This window comes from Schistocerca piceifrons, unplaced genomic scaffold (genome assembly GCF_021461385.2).
Source record: "Schistocerca piceifrons isolate TAMUIC-IGC-003096 unplaced genomic scaffold, iqSchPice1.1 HiC_scaffold_681, whole genome shotgun sequence".
Taxonomy (NCBI): Eukaryota; Metazoa; Arthropoda; class Insecta; order Orthoptera; family Acrididae; genus Schistocerca; species Schistocerca piceifrons.
This window is the reverse complement of record NW_025728928.1, coordinates 87,212-110,751: the sequence shown is the minus strand read 5'-3', so window position 1 is coordinate 110,751 and position 23,540 is coordinate 87,212. Positions and strand designations below refer to the sequence as shown.

The window sequence follows — 23,540 nt, the reverse complement described above, 5'->3', positions numbered from 1 at the left end:
AACGCAATCCTTCAGTGTCATATACTGGGCCCACAAATAATCCAGGTAAATCACAGTATCAGTGACGGCCATATCGATAAGGGCATAAATCGTATGCCCTAAGATCCAGACAGTGGCGTTATTTTTCGTCCGCGGGAAAGCTTTGAAGTTAGGCACTATCACACGACGAACAGTCACAAGGTGAGGAGGCGTTCGATTAATGTGGGCGACCATTCGTTGACACAGCCGCCATACCGTCGACACCGATGCACACTCAAAACGATGTTCCCGTGTGTCCACAGCACCACATCTACCACAGTTGGCAGAGGGAAGGAGATGAATGTCGGCAAGCCGCTGGTTCGTCGCTAGGGTGTTGTTGACGATCTTAAACCAGAGCGCACTGACATCCGACGGCAACACCGGGTTGTTGATGTTTGCCCACACGTTCACCCATTCCACTGTAGGGTTCCGGAACACCAGTTTATGACGCGGAGGTTGTCCAGTCAGGGCAACGTAGAGTCCGCGGGCGGTCCTGTGTCTGTCGGTAGCCGTTGACAGAGCGTAGCTCCTCGTTAAAAAGTACTCCCGTATGTAGGACATCTTATACGGGGTGGTCGCGAGAGAGACGGGCGCCGCTTCAGAGCGTGGGCGGACCACTGAACCACCGATGCTCAGACCAGTAGCAATCTTTCGCTGCTTCCCGAGCAGATGTCTCGAGATAACGTGGGACTGCCGTCAAGCGCCGTAGCATTCTGTCGAGAAAATGCTGCAGACGCTGAATCCTGCACTGTACTGCCTAAAAATGCCGCCAGAACGCCGTCCTCTGCGTCCTCTTGCGTCGCCGGCGCCGACTCTTGCCAAAGGGTGCGAAATGTGCATGGATACGCCGTGCGAATGCATCTGCATGTGCTCCCCTAGCCTACCTCGTAATGCGCCTAGGGCTACGATCACCTTCGGCCGCTGCCGACTGGCGGGAAGCCGACACAGCGCGGCGTGGGGGCGCCCGGTTGTGCGGTGGTGGTGTAAAGGTCAGCATAGTTGCCTTGCAAGCAGTTGATCCGGGTTCGATTCCCGGCCACCGCAGCAGGCTTTCAGCTTTGCGTATGAGTACTTTTGCCACGCGCCGTTAAATTAATGTTCTTTCTCCCTCTTACTCGCTGCAGACCAGCCTACAGTGTGTCTCGACTTGTCTCGACTTTGCTCAGCTGACGCGAGAGCTGACGCTCTCCAGTCGGCCTATATCAAAACGACAAGCACGAGAAACGACTGAGAGAGGCAGGGAGAGGCGAGGCGGTGGACACACAGCACGCCCCTTCATTTCACGGTGGCGTCTCCCTCACTGAATCGGTCTGCAGCTGCGAAAACAAAGGAGAAAGAAAAATAGGAAGCAAAATTGCCAACAGTACCCTGTGTTCCCATGCGGTCACCCGCCCAAGCACTGACAAGGGCCAAAGTTGTTACACGTCGGCAATCGGGCATTTTCTTTCATTTTCTCTTTGCCGTATGAGAACCAGCGTATTCAACATATTGTGACCATTGCCGAGCGAATGCTGCAGCGCTTCCCGACGAGTCGGGTTCGGATCCTCTGCCAACGTCCACGCACGGCGATGATCTTTTGGTCATCACACTCGCCAGCTGAAATCGGCGCTGCCTTTTCGTAGTAGTAAAAGTCTACTGGCCCGTGGGGGGATCGAACCCACGACCTTCGCGTTATTAGCACGACGCTCTAACCAACTGAGCTAACGGGCCTCGACGCGGACGGTTGCTCAGCCCTACGCTGGAAACACGTCGCATGAAGCCACACGCCACTTCTAGGGTCACCGTGTGTCTGCTTCGCCCGTCTATGTTCTGCTGGCGGTCACGAAACAGTAGCTGTACTGCGAGCAGGACGGGAAACGGCAGCACGCACTGCTGAAACTTGAGACGATTCGTGTGGAAAAAATTCCGTTCCGGTTCCGGCAATCGAGCCCGGGCCTCCGGGGTGATAGCCAGGCATCCTAGCCACTAGATCTCACCGGATTTGGGCGTCCGTTCGACGGATCGGATGGTCTCTCGCACCCTTCTCTCTTTGCGAACGTCATTGCGCATACTGGCTGGCAAGGCGCGCACCTCAAAAGTCTCAGAGCAATGCTTTTGGCTTCATGCTCTACTGGGAGAAGAGGAAAAGGAAAGCTGTCAGTATCAATAACAGGAAGTATAAATTTTCTCTCTGAAGCGTTGAAACGTTGTGGATAACAAACAAGAAATAAGTTCGAGCCGTAGCGACAGCACCACCGTGAGTCACAGAAAATTAAATGCCCCGGGTGAGGATCGAACTCACGACCTTAAAATTATGAGACTTACGCGCTGACTACTGCGCTACCGAGGCACGGGGCGGACCGTCGGTCCTGGGAACTGGGCAAGTAGCGTACCCATTGTTAGACGCAGAGATACACTACTTGGTGGATAACGTGTTCTGTTGCTACACGTGCATTGCCGGCCCAGTTGATTGTGGTGGTGCTGCAGCTTTTGCAACGATGGGCAGTACTCCCCGTCGTTCAAGTTCATTGCCTCGGAGGCACCTGGACACAGCAACTTGTGAGGCCAGGCCGACGCCAGTCCGCAGAACATGACGCGAGCGTCTGAGTGGGGAACCGCGCGTGCTGCGTTCTCGGTTCTTCTCAAGGGAATCCCGCTATACATTCTTGTGGATCGTGCATCTCAAGCGCGCAAGCCACACGGCACCGCGGGAAAAGCAAAACGATGCATCGGCCGGGAATCGAACCCGGGCCGCCCGCGTGGCAGGCGAGCATTCTACCACTTTTTTTTTTTTTTTTTTTTTTTTTTTTTTTTTTTTTTTTTTGGCCTCCCAACTCCCCTTATAGCACTCCTTACTCTCACCAAAATATGCCTTCTTCGGCGAGCTTCATCGCTATATTTGCTGGACTGTCGAACTTCGTGGAACAGTGGTATAACTTAAAACAAAATCATCTTCTGCTCAGTTAGTGTGGTGTCTTCTTCCACAGAAAAATGGAGAACTAAGAAAAATTTTATCGCGGAATTCGTGGACGGTCTTCTTTCCTCCGCTGGTTCAACTCTTCTGCTCGTAGTTCAACTAAACTCATATTCCGCTTAAAAGAAAAATATATTGTCCCTCCTGACTAACGTCAGTCACTCCGATGTAGCAGAGAGTTGTTACAAAACAGGTGTCAACGCAGGACAACAGCACAACATGACAGTTTATGTCGATGTGTGCATCACACGAAAGAAACAGAAATCACAGGAAAGTAATAAAATGAAATCGCGACAGTCCGGAAACAGAATTTAAGAGATTGGAAAAAAAACACTCCTGCAACTATGAATGTTCCACACAAACAGGCTGTATCTTCTAAAATACCCATGAAGTCTTGTGAACAAAATAAAATTCCTCAAAAGTAAAAGGACATTCCTCCCTTGGAGATAAAACCAGAACGACCCGTAGTGTGGGTGTGGCACAAGTCACCAACCATAACGCAAATAAAACAAAGAAAAGAAGGAAAAAGAAAGTAAAAATAGAACGCGTCAGCTCAGTAAATCTCAGTTCAAGGTGTTTGCCGCAGTTCCATTTCATAGCCGTAATCCAAGGCCGCCTTCAAAAAATTCGCAAACAGTTCGCGAAAGTGAACGCAATCCTTCAGTGTCATATACTGGGCCCACAAATAATCCAGGTAAATCACAGTATCAGTGACGGCCATATCGATAAGGGCATAAATCGTATGCCCTAAGATCCAGACAGTGGCGTTATTTTTCGTCCGCGGGAAAGCTTTGAAGTTAGGCACTATCACACGACGAACAGTCACAAGGTGAGGAGGCGTTCGATTAATGTGGGCGACCATTCGTTGACACAGCCGCCATACCGTCGACACCGATGCACACTCAAAACGATGTTCCCGTGTGTCCACAGCACCACATCTACCACAGTTGGCAGAGGGAAGGAGATGAATGTCGGCAAGCCGCTGGTTCGTCGCTAGGGTGTTGTTGACGATCTTAAACCAGAGCGCACTGACATCCGACGGCAACACCGGGTTGTTGATGTTTGCCCACACGTTCACCCATTCCACTGTAGGGTTCCGGAACACCAGTTTATGACGCGGAGGTTGTCCAGTCAGGGCAACGTAGAGTCCGCGGGCGGTCCTGTGTCTGTCGGTAGCCGTTGACAGAGCGTAGCTCCTCGTTAAAAAGTACTCCCGTATGTAGGACATCTTATACGGGGTGGTCGCGAGAGAGACGGGCGCCGCTTCAGAGCGTGGGCGGACCACTGAACCACCGATGCTCAGACCAGTAGCAATCTTTCGCTGCTTCCCGAGCAGATGTCTCGAGATAACGTGGGACTGCCGTCAAGCGCCGTAGCATTCTGTCGAGAAAATGCTGCAGACGCTGAATCCTGCACTGTACTGCCTAAAAATGCCGCCAGAACGCCGTCCTCTGCGTCCTCTTGCGTCGCCGGCGCCGACTCTTGCCAAAGGGTGCGAAATGTGCATGGATACGCCGTGCGAATGCATCTGCATGTGCTCCCCTAGCCTACCTCGTAATGCGCCTAGGGCTACGATCACCTTCGGCCGCTGCCGACTGGCGGGAAGCCGACACAGCGCGGCGTGGGGGCGCCCGGTTGTGCGGTGGTGGTGTAAAGGTCAGCATAGTTGCCTTGCAAGCAGTTGATCCGGGTTCGATTCCCGGCCACCGCAGCAGGCTTTCAGCTTTGCGTATGAGTACTTTTGCCACGCGCCGTTAAATTAATGTTCTTTCTCCCTCTTACTCGCTGCAGACCAGCCTACAGTGTGTCTCGACTTGTCTCGACTTTGCTCAGCTGACGCGAGAGCTGACGCTCTCCAGTCGGCCTATATCAAAACGACAAGCACGAGAAACGACTGAGAGAGGCAGGGAGAGGCGAGGCGGTGGACACACAGCACGCCCCTTCATTTCACGGTGGCGTCTCCCTCACTGAATCGGTCTGCAGCTGCGAAAACAAAGGAGAAAGAAAAATAGGAAGCAAAATTGCCAACAGTACCCTGTGTTCCCATGCGGTCACCCGCCCAAGCACTGACAAGGGCCAAAGTTGTTACACGTCGGCAATCGGGCATTTTCTTTCATTTTCTCTTTGCCGTATGAGAACCAGCGTATTCAACATATTGTGACCATTGCCGAGCGAATGCTGCAGCGCTTCCCGACGAGTCGGGTTCGGATCCTCTGCCAACGTCCACGCACGGCGATGATCTTTTGGTCATCACACTCGCCAGCTGAAATCGGCGCTGCCTTTTCGTAGTAGTAAAAGTCTACTGGCCCGTGGGGGGATCGAACCCACGACCTTCGCGTTATTAGCACGACGCTCTAACCAACTGAGCTAACGGGCCTCGACGCGGACGGTTGCTCAGCCCTACGCTGGAAACACGTCGCATGAAGCCACACGCCACTTCTAGGGTCACCGTGTGTCTGCTTCGCCCGTCTATGTTCTGCTGGCGGTCACGAAACAGTAGCTGTACTGCGAGCAGGACGGGAAACGGCAGCACGCACTGCTGAAACTTGAGACGATTCGTGTGGAAAAAATTCCGTTCCGGTTCCGGCAATCGAGCCCGGGCCTCCGGGGTGATAGCCAGGCATCCTAGCCACTAGATCTCACCGGATTTGGGCGTCCGTTCGACGGATCGGATGGTCTCTCGCACCCTTCTCTCTTTGCGAACGTCATTGCGCATACTGGCTGGCAAGGCGCGCACCTCAAAAGTCTCAGAGCAATGCTTTTGGCTTCATGCTCTACTGGGAGAAGAGGAAAAGGAAAGCTGTCAGTATCAATAACAGGAAGTATAAATTTTCTCTCTGAAGCGTTGAAACGTTGTGGATAACAAACAAGAAATAAGTTCGAGCCCTAGCGACAGCACCACCGTGAGTCACAGAAAATTAAATGCCCCGGGTGAGGATCGAACTCACGACCTTAAAATTATGAGACTTACGCGCTGACTACTGCGCTACCGAGGCACGGGGCGGACCGTTGGTCCTGGGAACTGGGCAAGTAGCGTACCCATTGTTAGACGCAGAGATACACTACTTGGTGGATAACGTGTTCTGTTGCTACACGTGCATTGCCGGCCCAGTTGATTGTGGTGGTGCTGCAGCTTTTGCAACGATGGGCAGTACTCCCCGTCGTTCAAGTTCATTGCCTCGGAGGCACCTGGACACAGCAACTTGTGAGGCCAGGCCGACGCCAGTCCGCAGAACATGACGCGAGCGTCTGAGTGGGGAACCGCGCGTGCTGCGTTCTCGGTTCTTCTCAAGGGAATCCCGCTATACATTCTTGTGGATCGTGCATCTCAAGCGCGCAAGCCACACGGCACCGCGGGAAAAGCAAAACGATGCATCGGCCGGGAATCGAACCCGGGCCGCCCGCGTGGCAGGCGAGCATTCTACCACTTTTTTTTTTTTTTTTTTTTTTTTTTTTTTTTTTTTTTTTTTTTTTGGCCTCCCAACTCCCCTTATAGCACTCCTTACTCTCACCAAAATATGCCTTCTTCGGCGAGCTTCATCGCTATATTTGCTGGACTGTCGAACTTCGTGGAACAGTGGTATAACTTAAAACAAAATCATCTTCTGCTCAGTTAGTGTGGTGTCTTCTTCCACAGAAAAATGGAGAACTAAGAAAAATTTTATCGCGGAATTCGTGGACGGTCTTCTTTCCTCCGCTGGTTCAACTCTTCTGCTCGTAGTTCAACTAAACTCATATTCCGCTTAAAAGAAAAATATATTGTCCCTCCTGACTAACGTCAGTCACTCCGATGTAGCAGAGAGTTGTTACAAAACAGGTGTCAACGCAGGACAACAGCACAACATGACAGTTTATGTCGATGTGTGCATCACACGAAAGAAACAGAAATCACAGGAAAGTAATAAAATGAAATCGCGACAGTCCGGAAACAGAATTTAAGAGATTGGAAAAAAAACACTCCTGCAACTATGAATGTTCCACACAAACAGGCTGTATCTTCTAAAATACCCATGAAGTCTTGTGAACAAAATAAAATTCCTCAAAAGTAAAAGGACATTCCTCCCTTGGAGATAAAACCAGAACGACCCGTAGTGTGGGTGTGGCACAAGTCACCAACCATAACGCAAATAAAACAAAGAAAAGAAGGAAAAAGAAAGTAAAAATAGAACGCGTCAGCTCAGTAAATCTCAGTTCAAGGTGTTTGCCGCAGTTCCATTTCATAGCCGTAATCCAAGGCCGCCTTCAAAAAATTCGCAAACAGTTCGCGAAAGTGAACGCAATCCTTCAGTGTCATATACTGGGCCCACAAATAATCCAGGTAAATCACAGTATCAGTGACGGCCATATCGATAAGGGCATAAATCGTATGCCCTAAGATCCAGACAGTGGCGTTATTTTTCGTCCGCGGGAAAGCTTTGAAGTTAGGCACTATCACACGACGAACAGTCACAAGGTGAGGAGGCGTTCGATTAATGTGGGCGACCATTCGTTGACACAGCCGCCATACCGTCGACACCGATGCACACTCAAAACGATGTTCCCGTGTGTCCACAGCACCACATCTACCACAGTTGGCAGAGGGAAGGAGATGAATGTCGGCAAGCCGCTGGTTCGTCGCTAGGGTGTTGTTGACGATCTTAAACCAGAGCGCACTGACATCCGACGGCAACACCGGGTTGTTGATGTTTGCCCACACGTTCACCCATTCCACTGTAGGGTTCCGGAACACCAGTTTATGACGCGGAGGTTGTCCAGTCAGGGCAACGTAGAGTCCGCGGGCGGTCCTGTGTCTGTCGGTAGCCGTTGACAGAGCGTAGCTCCTCGTTAAAAAGTACTCCCGTATGTAGGACATCTTATACGGGGTGGCCGCGAGAGAGACGGGCGCCGCTTCAGAGCGTGGGCGGACCACTGAACCACCGATGCTCAGACCAGTAGCAATCTTTCGCTGCTTCCCGAGCAGATGTCTCGAGATAACGTGGGACTGCCGTCAAGCGCCGTAGCATTCTGTCGAGAAAATGCTGCAGACGCTGAATCCTGCACTGTACTGCCTAAAAATGCCGCCAGAACGCCGTCCTCTGCGTCCTCTTGCGTCGCCGGCGCCGACTCTTGCCAAAGGGTGCGAAATGTGCATGGATACGCCGTGCGAATGCATCTGCATGTGCTCCCCTAGCCTACCTCGTAATGCGCCTAGGGCTACGATCACCTTCGGCCGCTGCCGACTGGCGGGAAGCCGACACAGCGCGGCGTGGGGGCGCCCGGTTGTGCGGTGGTGGTGTAAAGGTCAGCATAGTTGCCTTGCAAGCAGTTGATCCGGGTTCGATTCCCGGCCACCGCAGCAGGCTTTCAGCTTTGCGTATGAGTACTTTTGCCACGCGCCGTTAAATTAATGTTCTTTCTCCCTCTTACTCGCTGCAGACCAGCCTACAGTGTGTCTCGACTTGTCTCGACTTTGCTCAGCTGACGCGAGAGCTGACGCTCTCCAGTCGGCCTATATCAAAACGACAAGCACGAGAAACGACTGAGAGAGGCAGGGAGAGGCGAGGCGGTGGACACACAGCACGCCCCTTCATTTCACGGTGGCGTCTCCCTCACTGAATCGGTCTGCAGCTGCGAAAACAAAGGAGAAAGAAAAATAGGAAGCAAAATTGCCAACAGTACCCTGTGTTCCCATGCGGTCACCCGCCCAAGCACTGACAAGGGCCAAAGTTGTTACACGTCGGCAATCGGGCATTTTCTTTCATTTTCTCTTTGCCGTATGAGAACCAGCGTATTCAACATATTGTGACCATTGCCGAGCGAATGCTGCAGCGCTTCCCGACGAGTCGGGTTCGGATCCTCTGCCAACGTCCACGCAGGGCGATGATCTTTTGGTCATCACACTCGCCAGCTGAAATCGGCGCTGCCTTTTCGTAGTAGTAAAAGCCTACTGGCCCGTGGGGGGATCGAACCCACGACCTTCGCGTTATTAGCACGACGCTCTAACCAACTGAGCTAACGGGCCTCGACGCGGACGGTTGCTCAGCCCTACGCTGGAAACACGTCGCATGAAGCCACACGCCACTTCTAGGGTCACCGTGTGTCTGCTTCGCCCGTCTATGTTCTGCTGGCGGTCACGAAACAGTAGCTGTACTGCGAGCAGGACGGGAAACGGCAGCACGCACTGCTGAAACTTGAGACGATTCGTGTGGAAAAAATTCCGTTCCGGTTCCGGCAATCGAGCCCGGGCCTCCGGGGTGATAGCCAGGCATCCTAGCCACTAGATCTCACCGGATTTGGGCGTCCGTTCGACGGATCGGATGGTCTCTCGCACCCTTCTCTCTTTGCGAACGTCATTGCGCATACTGGCTGGCAAGGCGCGCACCTCAAAAGTCTCAGAGCAATGCTTTTGGCTTCATGCTCTACTGGGAGAAGAGGAAAAGGAAAGCTGTCAGTATCAATAACAGGAAGTATAAATTTTCTCTCTGAAGCGTTGAAACGTTGTGGATAACAAACAAGAAATAAGTTCGAGCCGTAGCGACAGCACCACCGTGAGTCACAGAAAATTAAATGCCCCGGGTGAGGATCGAACTCACGACCTTAAAATTATGAGACTTACGCGCTGACTACTGCGCTACCGAGGCACGGGGCGGACCGTCGGTCCTGGGAACTGGGCAAGTAGCGTACCCATTGTTAGACGCAGAGATACACTACTTGGTGGATAACGTGTTCTGTTGCTACACGTGCATTGCCGGCCCAGTTGATTGTGGTGGTGCTGCAGCTTTTGCAACGATGGGCAGTACTCCCCGTCGTTCAAGTTCATTGCCTCGGAGGCACCTGGACACAGCAACTTGTGAGGCCAGGCCGACGCCAGTCCGCAGAACATGACGCGAGCGTCTGAGTGGGGAACCGCGCGTGCTGCGTTCTCGGTTCTTCTCAAGGGAATCCCGCTATACATTCTTGTGGATCGTGCATCTCAAGCGCGCAAGCCACACGGCACCGCGGGAAAAGCAAAACGATGCATCGGCCGGGAATCGAACCCGGGCCGCCCGCGTGGCAGGCGAGCATTCTACCACTTTTTTTTTTTTTTTTTGGCCTCCCAACTCCCCTTATAGCCCTCCTTACTCTCACCAAAATATGCCTTCTTCGGCGAGCTTCATCGCTATATTTGCTGGACTGTCGAACTTCGTGGAACAGTGGTATAACTTAAAACAAAATCATCTTCTGCTCAGTTAGTGTGGTGTCTTCTTCCACAGAAAAATGGAGAACTAAGAAAAATTTTATCGCGGAATTCGTGGACGGTCTTCTTTCCTCCGCTGGTTCAACTCTTCTGCTCGTAGTTCAACTAAACTCATATTCCGCTTAAAAGAAAAATATATTGTCCCTCCTGACTAACGTCAGTCACTCCGATGTAGCAGAGAGTTGTTACAAAACAGGTGTCAACGCAGGACAACAGCACAACATGACAGTTTATGTCGATGTGTGCATCACACGAAAGAAACAGAAATCACAGGAAAGTAATAAAATGAAATCGCGACAGTCCGGAAACAGAATTTAAGAGATTGGAAAAAAAACACTCCTGCAACTATGAATGTTCCACACAAACAGGCTGTATCTTCTAAAATACCCATGAAGTCTTGTGAACAAAATAAAATTCCTCAAAAGTAAAAGGACATTCCTCCCTTGGAGATAAAACCAGAACGACCCGTAGTGTGGGTGTGGCACAAGTCACCAACCATAACGCAAATAAAACAAAGAAAAGAAGGAAAAAGAAAGTAAAAATAGAACGCGTCAGCTCAGTAAATCTCAGTTCAAGGTGTTTGCCGCAGTTCCATTTCATAGCCGTAATCCAAGGCCGCCTTCAAAAAATTCGCAAACAGTTCGCGAAAGTGAACGCAATCCTTCAGTGTCATATACTGGGCCCACAAATAATCCAGGTAAATCACAGTATCAGTGACGGCCATATCGATAAGGGCATAAATCGTATGCCCTAAGATCCAGACAGTGGCGTTATTTTTCGTCCGCGGGAAAGCTTTGAAGTTAGGCACTATCACACGACGAACAGTCACAAGGTGAGGAGGCGTTCGATTAATGTGGGCGACCATTCGTTGACACAGCCGCCATACCGTCGACACCGATGCACACTCAAAACGATGTTCCCGTGTGTCCACAGCACCACATCTACCACAGTTGGCAGAGGGAAGGAGATGAATGTCGGCAAGCCGCTGGTTCGTCGCTAGGGTGTTGTTGACGATCTTAAACCAGAGCGCACTGACATCCGACGGCAACACCGGGTTGTTGATGTTTGCCCACACGTTCACCCATTCCACTGTAGGGTTCCGGAACACCAGTTTATGACGCGGAGGTTGTCCAGTCAGGGCAACGTAGAGTCCGCGGGCGGTCCTGTGTCTGTCGGTAGCCGTTGACAGAGCGTAGCTCCTCGTTAAAAAGTACTCCCGTATGTAGGACATCTTATACGGGGTGGCCGCGAGAGAGACGGGCGCCGCTTCAGAGCGTGGGCGGACCACTGAACCACCGATGCTCAGACCAGTAGCAATCTTTCGCTGCTTCCCGAGCAGATGTCTCGAGATAACGTGGGACTGCCGTCAAGCGCCGTAGCATTCTGTCGAGAAAATGCTGCAGACGCTGAATCCTGCACTGTACTGCCTAAAAATGCCGCCAGAACGCCGTCCTCTGCGTCCTCTTGCGTCGCCGGCGCCGACTCTTGCCAAAGGGTGCGAAATGTGCATGGATACGCCGTGCGAATGCATCTGCATGTGCTCCCCTAGCCTACCTCGTAATGCGCCTAGGGCTACGATCACCTTCGGCCGCTGCCGACTGGCGGGAAGCCGACACAGCGCGGCGTGGGGGCGCCCGGTTGTGCGGTGGTGGTGTAAAGGTCAGCATAGTTGCCTTGCAAGCAGTTGATCCGGGTTCGATTCCCGGCCACCGCAGCAGGCTTTCAGCTTTGCGTATGAGTACTTTTGCCACGCGCCGTTAAATTAATGTTCTTTCTCCCTCTTACTCGCTGCAGACCAGCCTACAGTGTGTCTCGACTTGTCTCGACTTTGCTCAGCTGACGCGAGAGCTGACGCTCTCCAGTCGGCCTATATCAAAACGACAAGCACGAGAAACGACTGAGAGAGGCAGGGAGAGGCGAGGCGGTGGACACACAGCACGCCCCTTCATTTCACGGTGGCGTCTCCCTCACTGAATCGGTCTGCAGCTGCGAAAACAAAGGAGAAAGAAAAATAGGAAGCAAAATTGCCAACAGTACCCTGTGTTCCCATGCGGTCACCCGCCCAAGCACTGACAAGGGCCAAAGTTGTTACACGTCGGCAATCGGGCATTTTCTTTCATTTTCTCTTTGCCGTATGAGAACCAGCGTATTCAACATATTGTGACCATTGCCGAGCGAATGCTGCAGCGCTTCCCGACGAGTCGGGTTCGGATCCTCTGCCAACGTCCACGCAGGGCGATGATCTTTTGGTCATCACACTCGCCAGCTGAAATCGGCGCTGCCTTTTCGTAGTAGTAAAAGCCCACTGGCCCGTGGGGGGATCGAACCCACGACCTTCGCGTTATTAGCACGACGCTCTAACCAACTGAGCTAACGGGCCTCGACGCGGACGGTTGCTCAGCCCTACGCTGGAAACACGTCGCATGAAGCCACACGCCACTTCTAGGGTCACCGTGTGTCTGCTTCGCCCGTCTATGTTCTGCTGGCGGTCACGAAACAGTAGCTGTACTGCGAGCAGGACGGGAAACGGCAGCACGCACTGCTGAAACTTGAGACGATTCGTGTGGAAAAAATTCCGTTCCGGTTCCGGCAATCGAGCCCGGGCCTCCGGGGTGATAGCCAGGCATCCTAGCCACTAGATCTCACCGGATTTGGGCGTCCGTTCGACGGATCGGATGGTCTCTCGCACCCTTCTCTCTTTGCGAACGTCATTGCGCATACTGGCTGGCAAGGCGCGCACCTCAAAAGTCTCAGAGCAATGCTTTTGGCTTCATGCTCTACTGGGAGAAGAGGAAAAGGAAAGCTGTCAGTATCAATAACAGGAAGTATAAATTTTCTCTCTGAAGCGTTGAAACGTTGTGGATAACAAACAAGAAATAAGTTCGAGCCGTAGCGACAGCACCACCGTGAGTCACAGAAAATTAAATGCCCCGGGTGAGGATCGAACTCACGACCTTAAAATTATGAGACTTACGCGCTGACTACTGCGCTACCGAGGCACGGGGCGGACCGTCGGTCCTGGGAACTGGGCAAGTAGCGTACCCATTGTTAGACGCAGAGATACACTACTTGGTGGATAACGTGTTCTGTTGCTACACGTGCATTGCCGGCCCAGTTGATTGTGGTGGTGCTGCAGCTTTTGCAACGATGGGCAGTACTCCCCGTCGTTCAAGTTCATTGCCTCGGAGGCACCTGGACACAGCAACTTGTGAGGCCAGGCCGACGCCAGTCCGCAGAACATGACGCGAGCGTCTGAGTGGGGAACCGCGCGTGCTGCGTTCTCGGTTCTTCTCAAGGGAATCCCGCTATACATTCTTGTGGATCGTGCATCTCAAGCGCGCAAGCCACACGGCACCGCGGGAAAAGCAAAACGATGCATCGGCCGGGAATCGAACCCGGGCCGCCCGCGTGGCAGGCGAGCATTCTACCACTTTTTTTTTTTTTTTTGGCCTCCCAACTCCCCTTATAGCCCTCCTTACTCTCACCAAAATATGCCTTCTTCGGCGAGCTTCATCGCTATATTTGCTGGACTGTCGAACTTCGTGGAACAGTGGTATAACTTAAAACAAAATCATCTTCTGCTCAGTTAGTGTGGTGTCTTCTTCCACAGAAAAATGGAGAACTAAGAAAAATTTTATCGCGGAATTCGTGGACGGTCTTCTTTCCTCCGCTGGTTCAACTCTTCTGCTCGTAGTTCAACTAAACTCATATTCCGCTTAAAAGAAAAATATATTGTCCCTCCTGACTAACGTCAGTCACTCCGATGTAGCAGAGAGTTGTTACAAAACAGGTGTCAACGCAGGACAACAGCACAACATGACAGTTTATGTCGATGTGTGCATCACACGAAAGAAACAGAAATCACAGGAAAGTAATAAAATGAAATCGCGACAGTCCGGAAACAGAATTTAAGAGATTGGAAAAAAAACACTCCTGCAACTATGAATGTTCCACACAAACAGGCTGTATCTTCTAAAATACCCATGAAGTCTTGTGAACAAAATAAAATTCCTCAAAAGTAAAAGGACATTCCTCCCTTGGAGATAAAACCAGAACGACCCGTAGTGTGGGTGTGGCACAAGTCACCAACCATAACGCAAATAAAACAAAGAAAAGAAGGAAAAAGAAAGTAAAAATAGAACGCGTCAGCTCAGTAAATCTCAGTTCAAGGTGTTTGCCGCAGTTCCATTTCATAGCCGTAATCCAAGGCCGCCTTCAAAAAATTCGCAAACAGTTCGCGAAAGTGAACGCAATCCTTCAGTGTCATATACTGGGCCCACAAATAATCCAGGTAAATCACAGTATCAGTGACGGCCATATCGATAAGGGCATAAATCGTATGCCCTAAGATCCAGACAGTGGCGTTATTTTTCGTCCGCGGGAAAGCTTTGAAGTTAGGCACTATCACACGACGAACAGTCACAAGGTGAGGAGGCGTTCGATTAATGTGGGCGACCATTCGTTGACACAGCCGCCATACCGTCGACACCGATGCACACTCAAAACGATGTTCCCGTGTGTCCACAGCACCACATCTACCACAGTTGGCAGAGGGAAGGAGATGAATGTCGGCAAGCCGCTGGTTCGTCGCTAGGGTGTTGTTGACGATCTTAAACCAGAGCGCACTGACATCCGACGGCAACACCGGGTTGTTGATGTTTGCCCACACGTTCACCCATTCCACTGTAGGGTTCCGGAACACCAGTTTATGACGCGGAGGTTGTCCAGTCAGGGCAACGTAGAGTCCGCGGGCGGTCCTGTGTCTGTCGGTAGCCGTTGACAGAGCGTAGCTCCTCGTTAAAAAGTACTCCCGTATGTAGGACATCTTATACGGGGTGGCCGCGAGAGAGACGGGCGCCGCTTCAGAGCGTGGGCGGACCACTGAACCACCGATGCTCAGACCAGTAGCAATCTTTCGCTGCTTCCCGAGCAGATGTCTCGAGATAACGTGGGACTGCCGTCAAGCGCCGTAGCATTCTGTCGAGAAAATGCTGCAGACGCTGAATCCTGCACTGTACTGCCTAAAAATGCCGCCAGAACGCCGTCCTCTGCGTCCTCTTGCGTCGCCGGCGCCGACTCTTGCCAAAGGGTGCGAAATGTGCATGGATACGCCGTGCGAATGCATCTGCATGTGCTCCCCTAGCCTACCTCGTAATGCGCCTAGGGCTACGATCACCTTCGGCCGCTGCCGACTGGCGGGAAGCCGACACAGCGCGGCGTGGGGGCGCCCGGTTGTGCGGTGGTGGTGTAAAGGTCAGCATAGTTGCCTTGCAAGCAGTTGATCCGGGTTCGATTCCCGGCCACCGCAGCAGGCTTTCAGCTTTGCGTATGAGTACTTTTGCCACGCGCCGTTAAATTAATGTTCTTTCTCCCTCTTACTCGCTGCAGACCAGCCTACAGTGTGTCTCGACTTGTCTCGACTTTGCTCAGCTGACGCGAGAGCTGACGCTCTCCAGTCGGCCTATATCAAAACGACAAGCACGAGAAACGACTGAGAGAGGCAGGGAGAGGCGAGGCGGTGGACACACAGCACGCCCCTTCATTTCACGGTGGCGTCTCCCTCACTGAATCGGTCTGCAGCTGCGAAAACAAAGGAGAAAGAAAAATAGGAAGCAAAATTGCCAACAGTACCCTGTGTTCCCATGCGGTCACCCGCCCAAGCACTGACAAGGGCCAAAGTTGTTACACGTCGGCAATCGGGCATTTTCTTTCATTTTCTCTTTGCCGTATGAGAACCAGCGTATTCAACATATTGTGACCATTGCCGAGCGAATGCTGCAGCGCATCCCGACGAGTCGGGTTCGGATCCTCTGCCAACGTCCACGCAGGGCGATGATCTTTTGGTCATCACACTCGCCAGCTGAAATCGGCGCTGCCTTTTCGTAGTAGTAAAAGCCTACTGGCCCGTGGGGGGATCGAACCCACGACCTTCGCGTTATTAGCACGACGCTCTAACCAACTGAGCTAACGGGCCTCGACGCGGACGGTTGCTCAGCCCTACGCTGGAAACACGTCGCATGAAGCCACACGCCACTTCTAGGGTCACCGTGTGTCTGCTTCGCCCGTCTATGTTCTGCTGGCGGTCACGAAACAGTAGCTGTACTGCGAGCAGGACGGGAAACGGCAGCACGCACTGCTGAAACTTGAGACGATTCGTGTGGAAAAAATTCCGTTCCGGTTCCGGCAATCGAGCCCGGGCCTCCGGGGTGATAGCCAGGCATCCTAGCCACTAGATCTCACCGGATTTGGGCGTCCGATCGACGGATCGGATGGTCTCTCGCACCCTTCTCTCTTTGCGAACGTCATTGCGCATACTGGCTGGCAAGGCGCGCACCTCAAAAGTCTCAGAGCAATGCTTTTGGCTTCATGCTCTACTGGGAGAAGAGGAAAAGGAAAGCTGTCAGTATCAATAACAGGAAGTATAAATTTTCTCTCTGAAGCGTTGAAACGTTGTGGATAACAAACAAGAAATAAGTTCGAGCCGTAGCGACAGCACCACCGTGAGTCACAGAAAATTAAATGCCCCGGGTGAGGATCGAACTCACGACCTTAAAATTATGAGACTTACGCGCTGACTACTGCGCTACCGAGGCACGGGGCGGACCGTCGGTCCTGGGAACTGGGCAAGTAGCGTACCCATTGTTAGACGCAGAGATACACTACTTGGTGGATAACGTGTTCTGTTGCTACACGTGCATTGCCGGCCCAGTTGATTGTGGTGGTGCTGCAGCTTTTGCAACGATGGGCAGTACTCCCCGTCGTTCAAGTTCATTGCCTCGGAGGCACCTGGACACAGCAACTTGTGAGGCCAGGCCGACTCCAGTCCGCAGAACATGACGCGAGCGTCTGAGTGGGGAAACGCGCGTGCTGCGTTCTCGGTTCTTCTCAAGGGAATCCCGCTATACATTCTTGTGGATCGTGCATCTCAAGCGCGCAAGCCACACGGCACCGCGGGAAAAGCAAAACGATGCATCGGCCGGGAATCGAACCCGGGCCGCCCGCGTGGCAGGCGAGCATTCTACCACTTTTTTTTTTTTTTTTTTTTTTTTTTTTTTTTTTTTTTTTTTTTTTGGCCTCCCAACTCCCCTTATAGCCCTCCTTACTCTCACCAAAATATGCCTTCTTCGGCGAGCTTCATCGCTATATTTGCTGGACTGTCGAACTTCGTGGAACAGTGGTATAACTTAAAACAAAATCATCTTCTGCTCAGTTAGTGTGGTGTCTTCTTCCACAGAAAAATGGAGAACTAAGAAAAATTTTATCGCGGAATTCGTGGACGGTCTTCTTTCCTCCGCTGGTTCAACTCTTCTGCTCGTAGTTCAACTAAACTCATATTCCGCTTAAAAGAAAAATATATTGTCCCTCCTGACTAACGTCAGTCACTCCGATGTAGCAGAGAGTTGTTACAAAACAGGTGTCAACGCAGGACAACAGCACAACATGACAGTTTATGTCGATGTGTGCATCACACGAAAGAAACAGAAATCACAGGAAAGTAATAAAATGAAATCGCGACAGTCCGGAAACAGAATTTAAGAGATTGGAAAAAAAACACTCCTGCAACTATGAATGTTCCACACAAACAGGCTGTATCTTCTAAAATACCCATGAAGGGGCACGCCCATTGGGGTTAGCTCAATGGGCAAGGCCAAATAGTAGGTTTATATTACTAAGCTGACACCTTGTAACGCTGCAGGATTAGCGACTAGTACATAATTAATTTAGTTAAGTCATATAGAGTCCTTAGTTAACATACTAACTGCCCATTGTAGTTTCCAAAGTAAAAAATACATTGCTAATTGCTACTAACTAGTCACTAACTTATATTTAGAATAGCTGCAATTGTTATTGTAAAATGTATGAGATCTTTGGCCCACTAATCAATTAAGGTAGTGGGCTACATTGTATTAATACTATGATATAGAAATAAAGTTTTTTTTTTTTTTTTAAAAAAAAAAAAAAAAAAAAAAAAAATACCCATGAAGTCTTGTGAACAAAATAAAATTCCTCAAAAGTAAAAGGACATTCCTCCCTTGGAGATAAAACCAGAACGACCCGTAGTGTGGGTGTGGCACAAGTCACCAACCATAACGCAAATAAAACAAAGAAAAGAAGGAAAAAGAAAGTAAAAATAGAACGCGTCAGCTCAGTAAATCTCAGTTCAAGGTGTTTGCCGCAGTTCCATTTCATAGCCGTAATCCAAGGCCGCCTTCAAAAAATTCGCAAACAGTTCGCGAAAGTGAACGCAATCCTTCAGTGTCATATACTGGGCCCACAAATAATCCAGGTAAATCACAGTATCAGTGACGGCCATATCGATAAGGGCATAAATCGTATGCCCTAAGATCCAGACAGTGGCGTTATTTTTCGTCCGCGGGAAAGCTTTGAAGTTAGGCACTATCACACGACGAACAGTCACAAGGTGAGGAGGCGTTCGATTAATGTGGGCGACCATTCGTTGACACAGCCGCCATACCGTCGACACCGATGCACACTCAAAACGATGTTCCCGTGTGTCCACAGCACCACATCTACCACAGTTGGCAGAGGGAAGGAGATGAATGTCGGCAAGCCGCTGGTTCGTCGCTAGGGTGTTGTTGACGATCTTAAACCAGAGCGCACTGACATCCGACGGCAACACCGGGTTGTTGATGTTTGCCCACACGTTCACCCATTCCACTGTAGGGTTCCGGAACACCAGTTTATGACGCGGAGGTTGTCCAGTCAGGGCAACGTAGAGTCCGCGGGCGGTCCTGTGTCTGTCGGTAGCCGTTGACAGAGCGTAGCTCCTCGTTAAAAAGTACTCCCGTATGTAGGACATCTTATACGGGGTGGTCGCGAGAGAGACGGGCGCCGCTTCAGAGCGTGGGCGGACCACTGAACCACCGATGCTCAGACCAGTAGCAATCTTTCGCTGCTTCCCGAGCAGATGTCTCGAGATAACGTGGGACTGCCGTCAAGCGCCGTAGCATTCTGTCGAGAAAATGCTGCAGACGCTGAATCCTGCACTGTACTGCCTAAAAATGCCGCCAGAACGCCGTCCTCTGCGTCCTCTTGCGTCGCCGGCGCCGACTCTTGCCAAAGGGTGCGAAATGTGCATGGATACGCCGTGCGAATGCATCTGCATGTGCTCCCCTAGCCTACCTCGTAATGCGCCTAGGGCTACGATCACCTTCGGCCGCTGCCGACTGGCGGGAAGCCGACACAGCGCGGCGTGGGGGCGCCCGGTTGTGCGGTGGTGGTGTAAAGGTCAGCATAGTTGCCTTGCAAGCAGTTGATCCGGGTTCGATTCCCGGCCACCGCAGCAGGCTTTCAGCTTTGCGTATGAGTACTTTTGCCACGCGCCGTTAAATTAATGTTCTTTCTCCCTCTTACTCGCTGCAGACCAGCCTACAGTGTGTCTCGACTTGTCTCGACTTTGCTCAGCTGACGCGAGAGCTGACGCTCTCCAGTCGGCCTATATCAAAACGACAAGCACGAGAAACGACTGAGAGAGGCAGGGAGAGGCGAGGCGGTGGACACACAGCACGCCCCTTCATTTCACGGTGGCGTCTCCCTCACTGAATCGGTCTGCAGCTGCGAAAACAAAGGAGAAAGAAAAATAGGAAGCAAAATTGCCAACAGTACCCTGTGTTCCCATGCGGTCACCCGCCCAAGCACTGACAAGGGCCAAAGTTGTTACACGTCGGCAATCGGGCATTTTCTTTCATTTTCTCTTTGCCGTATGAGAACCAGCGTATTCAACATATTGTGACCATTGCCGAGCGAATGCTGCAGCGCTTCCCGACGAGTCGGGTTCGGATCCTCTGCCAACGTCCACGCACGGCGATGATCTTTTGGTCATCACACTCGCCAGCTGAAATCGGCGCTGCCTTTTCGTAGTAGTAAAAGTCTACTGGCCCGTGGGGGGATCGAACCCACGACCTTCGCGTTATTAGCACGACGCTCTAACCAACTGAGCTAACGGGCCTCGACGCGGACGGTTGCTCAGCCCTACGCTGGAAACACGTCGCATGAAGCCACACGCCACTTCTAGGGTCACCGTGTGTCTGCTTCGCCCGTCTATGTTCTGCTGGCGGTCACGAAACAGTAGCTGTACTGCGAGCAGGACGGGAAACGGCAGCACGCACTGCTGAAACTTGAGACGATTCGTGTGGAAAAAATTCCGTTCCGGTTCCGGCAATCGAGCCCGGGCCTCCGGGGTGATAGCCAGGCATCCTAGCCACTAGATCTCACCGGATTTGGGCGTCCGTTCGACGGATCGGATGGTCTCTCGCACCCTTCTCTCTTTGCGAACGTCATTGCGCATACTGGCTGGCAAGGCGCGCACCTCAAAAGTCTCAGAGCAATGCTTTTGGCTTCATGCTCTACTGGGAGAAGAGGAAAAGGAAAGCTGTCAGTATCAATAACAGGAAGTATAAATTTTCTCTCTGAAGCGTTGAAACGTTGTGGATAACAAACAAGAAATAAGTTCGAGCCGTAGCGACAGCACCACCGTGAGTCACAGAAAATTAAATGCCCCGGGTGAGGATCGAACTCACGACCTTAAAATTATGAGACTTACGCGCTGACTACTGCGCTACCGAGGCACGGGGCGGACCGTCGGTCCTGGGAACTGGGCAAGTAGCGTACCCATTGTTAGCCGCAGAGATACACTACTTGGTGGATAACGTGTTCTGTTGCTACACGTGCATTGCCGGCCCAGTTGATTGTGGTGGTGCTGCAGCTTTTGCAACGATGGGCAGTACTCCCCGTCGTTCAAGTTCATTGCCTCGGAGGCACCTGGACACAGCAACTTGTGAGGCCAGGCCGACGCCAGTCCGCAGAACATGACGCGAGCGTCTGAGTGGGGAACCGCGCGTGCTGCGTTCTCGGTTCTTCTCAAGGGAATCCCGCTATACATTCTTGTGGATCGTGCATCTCAAGCGCGCAAGCCACACGGCACCGCGGGAAAAGCAAAACGATGCATCGGCCGGGAATCGAACCCGGGCCGCCCGCGTGGCAGGCGAGCATTCTACCACTTTTTTTTTTTTTTTTTTTTTTTTTTTTTTTTTTTTTTTTGGCCTCCCAACTCCCCTTATAGCCCTCCTTACTCTCACCAAAATATGCCTTCTTCGGCGAGCTTCATCGCTATATTTGCTGGACTGTCGAACTTCGTGGAACAGTGGTATAACTTAAAACAAAATCATCTTCTGCTCAGTTAGTGTGGTGTCTTCTTCCACAGAAAAATGGAGAACTAAGAAAAATTTTATCGCGGAATTCGTGGACGGTCTTCTTTCCTCCGCTGGTTCAACTCTTCTGCTCGTAGTTCAACTAAACTCATATTCCGCTTAAAAGAAAAATATATTGTCCCTCCTGACTAACGTCAGTCACTCCGATGTAGCCGAGAGTTGTTACAAAACAGGTGTCAACGCAGGACAACAGCACAACATGACAGTTTATGTCGATGTGTGCATCACACGAAAGAAACAGAAATCACAGGAAAGTAATAAAATGAAATCGCGACAGTCCGGAAACAGAATTTAAGAGATTGGAAAAAAAACACTCCTGCAACTATGAATGTTCCACACAAACAGGCTGTATCTTCTAAAATACCCATGAAGTCTTGTGAACAAAATAAAATTCCTCAAAAGTAAAAGGACATTCCTCCCTTGGAGATAAAACCAGAACGACCCGTAGTGTGGGTGTGGCACAAGTCACCAACCATAACGCAAATAAAACAAAGAAAAGAAGGAAAAAGAAAGTAAAAATAGAACGCGTCAGCTCAGTAAATCTCAGTTCAAGGTGTTTGCCGCAGTTCCATTTCATAGCCGTAATCCAAGGCCGCCTTCAAAAAATTCGCAAACAGTTCGCGAAAGTGAACGCAATCCTTCAGTGTCATATACTGGGCCCACAAATAATCCAGGTAAATCACAGTATCAGTGACGGCCATATCGATAAGGGCATAAATCGTATGCCCTAAGATCCAGACAGTGGCGTTATTTTTCGTCCGCGGGAAAGCTTTGAAGTTAGGCACTATCACACGACGAACAGTCACAAGGTGAGGAGGCGTTCGATTAATGTGGGCGACCATTCGTTGACACAGCCGCCATACCGTCGACACCGATGCACACTCAAAACGATGTTCCCGTGTGTCCACAGCACCACATCTACCACAGTTGGCAGAGGGAAGGAGATGAATGTCGGCAAGCCGCTGGTTCGTCGCTAGGGTGTTGTTGACGATCTTAAACCAGAGCGCACTGACATCCGACGGCAACACCGGGTTGTTGATGTTTGCCCACACGTTCACCCATTCAACTGTAGGGTTCCGGAACACCAGTTTATGACGCGGAGGTTGTCCAGTCAGGGCAACGTAGAGTCCGCGGGCGGTCCTGTGTCTGTCGGTAGCCGTTGACAGAGCGTAGCTCCTCGTTAAAAAGTACTCCCGTATGTAGGACATCTTATACGGGGTGGTCGCGAGAGAGACGGGCGCCGCTTCAGAGCGTGGGCGGACCACTGAACCACCGATGCTCAGACCAGTAGCAATCTTTCGCTGCTTCCCGAGCAGATGTCTCGAGATAACGTGGGACTGCCGTCAAGCGCCGTAGCATTCTGTCGAGAAAATGCTGCAGACGCTGAATCCTGCACTGTACTGCCTAAAAATGCCGCCAGAACGCCGTCCTCTGCGTCCTCTTGCGTCGCCGGCGCCGACTCTTGCCAAAGGGTGCGAAATGTGCATGGATACGCCGTGCGAATGCATCTGCATGTGCTCCCCTAGCCTACCTCGTAATGCGCCTAGGGCTACGATCACCTTCGGCCGCTGCCGACTGGCGGGAAGCCGACACAGCGCGGCGTGGGGGCGCCCGGTTGTGCGGTGGTGGTGTAAAGGTCAGCATAGTTGCCTTGCAAGCAGTTGATCCGGGTTCGATTCCCGGCCACCGCAGCAGGCTTTCAGCTTTGCGTATGAGTACTTTTGCCACGCGCCGTTAAATTAATGTTCTTTCTCCCTCTTACTCGCTGCAGACCAGCCTACAGTGTGTCTCGACTTGTCTCGACTTTGCTCAGCTGACGCGAGAGCTGACGCTCTCCAGTCGGCCTATATCAAAACGACAAGCACGAGAAACGACTGAGAGAGGCAGGGAGAGGCGAGGCGGTGGACACACAGCACGCCCCTTCATTTCACGGTGGCGTCTCCCTCACTGAATCGGTCTGCAGCTGCGAAAACAAAGGAGAAAGAAAAATAGGAAGCAAAATTGCCAACAGTACCCTGTGTTCCCATGCGGTCACCCGCCCAAGCACTGACAAGGGCCAAAGTTGTTACACGTCGGCAATCGGGCATTTTCTTTCATTTTCTCTTTGCCGTATGAGAACCAG

General features: G+C 51.5%; 19 non-coding genes across 19 annotated transcripts; 7 read left to right on the top strand and 12 right to left on the bottom strand.

Annotated features, from left to right (window-relative positions):
- Positions 1-990: 990 nt before the first annotated feature.
- Positions 991-1,062, top strand: Trnaa-ugc. Its single transcript has one exon. It is a non-coding gene; the product is annotated as a tRNA-Ala (tRNA).
- Positions 1,063-1,654: 592 nt separating this feature from the next.
- Positions 1,655-1,728, bottom strand: Trnai-aau. The gene has a single exon. It is a non-coding gene; the product is annotated as a tRNA-Ile (tRNA).
- Positions 1,729-2,274: 546 nt separating this feature from the next.
- Positions 2,275-2,347, bottom strand: Trnam-cau. Its single transcript has one exon. It is a non-coding gene; the product is annotated as a tRNA-Met (tRNA).
- A 2,263-nt stretch (positions 2,348-4,610) lies between these two features.
- Trnaa-ugc lies at positions 4,611-4,682 on the top strand. The gene has a single exon. It is a non-coding gene; the product is annotated as a tRNA-Ala (tRNA).
- A 592-nt stretch (positions 4,683-5,274) lies between these two features.
- Trnai-aau lies at positions 5,275-5,348 on the bottom strand. Its single transcript has one exon. It is a non-coding gene; the product is annotated as a tRNA-Ile (tRNA).
- Positions 5,349-5,894: 546 nt separating this feature from the next.
- Positions 5,895-5,967, bottom strand: Trnam-cau. Its single transcript has one exon. It is a non-coding gene; the product is annotated as a tRNA-Met (tRNA).
- Positions 5,968-8,234: 2,267 nt separating this feature from the next.
- On the top strand, positions 8,235-8,306 carry Trnaa-ugc. Its single transcript has one exon. It is a non-coding gene; the product is annotated as a tRNA-Ala (tRNA).
- A 592-nt stretch (positions 8,307-8,898) lies between these two features.
- On the bottom strand, positions 8,899-8,972 carry Trnai-aau. The gene has a single exon. It is a non-coding gene; the product is annotated as a tRNA-Ile (tRNA).
- A 546-nt stretch (positions 8,973-9,518) lies between these two features.
- Positions 9,519-9,591, bottom strand: Trnam-cau. Its single transcript has one exon. It is a non-coding gene; the product is annotated as a tRNA-Met (tRNA).
- A 2,238-nt stretch (positions 9,592-11,829) lies between these two features.
- On the top strand, positions 11,830-11,901 carry Trnaa-ugc. The gene has a single exon. It is a non-coding gene; the product is annotated as a tRNA-Ala (tRNA).
- Positions 11,902-12,493: 592 nt separating this feature from the next.
- Positions 12,494-12,567, bottom strand: Trnai-aau. The gene has a single exon. It is a non-coding gene; the product is annotated as a tRNA-Ile (tRNA).
- A 546-nt stretch (positions 12,568-13,113) lies between these two features.
- On the bottom strand, positions 13,114-13,186 carry Trnam-cau. Its single transcript has one exon. It is a non-coding gene; the product is annotated as a tRNA-Met (tRNA).
- Positions 13,187-15,423: 2,237 nt separating this feature from the next.
- Trnaa-ugc lies at positions 15,424-15,495 on the top strand. Its single transcript has one exon. It is a non-coding gene; the product is annotated as a tRNA-Ala (tRNA).
- Positions 15,496-16,087: 592 nt separating this feature from the next.
- Trnai-aau lies at positions 16,088-16,161 on the bottom strand. The gene has a single exon. It is a non-coding gene; the product is annotated as a tRNA-Ile (tRNA).
- Positions 16,162-16,707: 546 nt separating this feature from the next.
- On the bottom strand, positions 16,708-16,780 carry Trnam-cau. Its single transcript has one exon. It is a non-coding gene; the product is annotated as a tRNA-Met (tRNA).
- A 2,639-nt stretch (positions 16,781-19,419) lies between these two features.
- Trnaa-ugc lies at positions 19,420-19,491 on the top strand. The gene has a single exon. It is a non-coding gene; the product is annotated as a tRNA-Ala (tRNA).
- Positions 19,492-20,083: 592 nt separating this feature from the next.
- Positions 20,084-20,157, bottom strand: Trnai-aau. Its single transcript has one exon. It is a non-coding gene; the product is annotated as a tRNA-Ile (tRNA).
- A 546-nt stretch (positions 20,158-20,703) lies between these two features.
- On the bottom strand, positions 20,704-20,776 carry Trnam-cau. The gene has a single exon. It is a non-coding gene; the product is annotated as a tRNA-Met (tRNA).
- Positions 20,777-23,037: 2,261 nt separating this feature from the next.
- Positions 23,038-23,109, top strand: Trnaa-ugc. Its single transcript has one exon. It is a non-coding gene; the product is annotated as a tRNA-Ala (tRNA).
- The last annotated feature ends 431 nt before the right edge of the window (positions 23,110-23,540 follow it).